Below are 2,670 nucleotides of genomic sequence, written 5' to 3'. Positions count from 1 at the left end.
CCTTGCTACTTTAACTTCTTCATCCAATTCATCTTAATGCTTGTCAAAACAAGGAAAAACAAGCATAAAACTCATCCAACTCTTTTATTTCCACAACTTAAGCAAAAACATGATTTCAAGCTAGTTTCTAAGTTATAAGGGTGTTTTTAATGTCAAGATTAAGTATAAAAATAACGGTTTTTCAACCGTTATCAGACATCCTGCACACTCGTGTTATTTTAAGGGGACAACAACATATTCAACAATTGTTAATTCAGTGGGAAGGTTTGGATGAATCTGAGACTACATGGGAATATAAAGATGCTTTCATAGGTGCATATTCATTCTTCAACCTTGAGGACAAGGTTGTTTTTAAAGAGAAAGAAATTGTAATGGATGAAAAGGAGGTGGGATCAAAAGAAGAGGCTGAGTGCAGGAGAAGCACACGTGTGAAGTGGGCCAGCTCAAAATTACGTAAAATTTAGTGTTGACAAAAAATACAAATTTTGTTAAAGGAAAGAGAAAGAAGAGAGGAAAAAGAAACTTGATTCATCTCTCTATAAATTCTGTGTGACTTTCTGTTATAGTTGTTGTATGGTAACAGGGGAAGAAAAATAGAATATCTCATCAATAAACTTTTCTCTCATATTTCATATTACTCTCACGATACTTTTGTCATAACATATTAAGATCAATTAGAATTATTTTCATCCTGATGATCATTTTGAAAGTGTTATTATTTTCATTTTTTTACAATTCTGAATATTTTCCGTCTTTTATTTCAAACATTCCAAACATGACACAACTAAACTTGATTGAACAAAATAAATAGATATTACTTTTAGTTTCTGCTTTAAATTCACATCTCTACATAATATAATAATTTTTTTTTTGTTTTTAATCCTGTTTTTATGTTCAAAATTGTAGAAAAAGGAAAAATAAAATATAGAAACTCTAAAAAAAAAAGTTAACACAAACACAAAATTTACATTAAACCTTAGAATCGTACAACCCAAACGTGTCGTAGTTAAAATCGCTCAAATTCATTTTTCATTATTATTTCCTGGTTTAACACTAGCTTTGCGAATTCGAGCATTCCAATTTTCTGAATAGAAAATTACTGTGTAAAATTGAGATGAATCATTCTCTCCATCAGATTTAAAACCTAGAAATCTCTTAATATTGATTTATTACTCAAATTTAGGAGACAGCAGAGTATTAAACAACAGTGTATATATATAGATTATTTTAAAACTTATATTTGTTTGGTCTAAATCTAAATTAAACCCAGAAATCCAGAATCCATGTTACACGGTCCAGAAATGAAACTGGGGAACTACCAAACCTTGACCTAAACCTTAACAACAGAACCTACATATACATCATCGAATTTTACGATGGTAATGGCATATATCACTTCATACCGCACAGTTGCACACCGGACAGTAACAACGACGCGCTGTACAAGAACATGCAAAGAAAGAAACTTTGGATTTATGAGGAGGATCGAAGGGGAAAGGTGGTGTTGAGGAGAGAGTGTGCTTGTGAGAGCTGATCAACGAGTGAAACGATGCGGGCGTGGTAGTCACGCGCCTGCAGCAGCGCTTCGGCTTCGAGGTCACCGAGCTGCGCGCAGAGGCGTTCCTCCGCGTCCTCCGCCACGGAGAGGCGATCCAATGCGGCGTGGAGCTGGCTCCTCACGTGGTCCTCCCTCTCCTTGCTCCGTTTCAGCTTCTCCTCCAGCTCCTCGTTCCGCTTCTTCAGCTCCCTCTCCAACGACGTCGTTTCACCCTTCCTCATCATCACCTTCCCTGCAATGCAATTCACTTTCTAACGCCTCCTCTGCTGCGTTTCTGATTCCGTTCAGTATTTAAAATACTCGATTGGAAGAGTTATAATCAGGTGTGTCCAGGTTCAATGAACCTCACCTTACACATTTCACAAAAATCTCAGATATAAATTTTACTTATCATTTTTTAATAAAATTCTTTAAGATTAAATTCATACTTCATGCAACTTTTTCGTATTAATATGCATAATTACATATATTTACTTTTAATAGAAAATTTTAATAAAGAAACGATGTTACATGATAAATTATTAATTACATATGATAAATATATTCAAAATTTATCAAGTTTTTATTTTAAAAAGAATTGGAGCCCCGTTTTTTTATTTCTATTACTTTATATTATTTTGATGTTACAGATATTTACTTCACGAAAGGGACACAGGTATACTCAAATCAGTGTGCACCCATAATTTTATATTATTATTTAATCCATACCATAATGAAAAGTAAAGATAACCAAATGGAGTTATTTTTTATATTTATTTTAACTTTTTTTATTACGTATAAAAAATAGTGTTCTCACCTGGAAAATTCATATCTCATCTTCTTCAGTATATATGTAAAAGAATAATAATATTAGTTGTTAAGTTTATATTTGTTAATTAAGATTTATCTAATAAAATCAACACTAGTAATTTTTAACATGTATCATGTTTAAATATGACACTAATTTAGAATAATCTCTAAACCTTTAACTGTTTGTGATGAGATAATATATATAAATGATTGTGGAGAAAGGAGTAACGTGAAGCAACTCCTCACCTCTTCAAAAGTCAATTTAGTTTCATCTACATCATTCTAATTATTATATATTATGATATATTATGTATCCAACACCA

General features: G+C 32.2%; 1 pseudogene; it reads right to left on the bottom strand.

Annotated features, from left to right (window-relative positions):
• Positions 1-1,195: 1,195 nt before the first annotated feature.
• LOC124841396 (protein RESPONSE TO LOW SULFUR 3 pseudogene) lies at positions 1,196-1,843 on the bottom strand (annotated as a pseudogene).
• Positions 1,844-2,670: the final 827 nt, after the last annotated feature.

The sequence above is a fragment of the Vigna umbellata genome, chromosome 1 (genome assembly GCF_029865625.1).
Source record: "Vigna umbellata cultivar VRB3 chromosome 1, Vumbellata_1.0, whole genome shotgun sequence".
Taxonomy (NCBI): domain Eukaryota; kingdom Viridiplantae; phylum Streptophyta; class Magnoliopsida; order Fabales; family Fabaceae; genus Vigna; species Vigna umbellata.
Note: the sequence above shows the minus strand (reverse complement) of the source record. Positions and strands in the feature narration are given on the sequence as shown.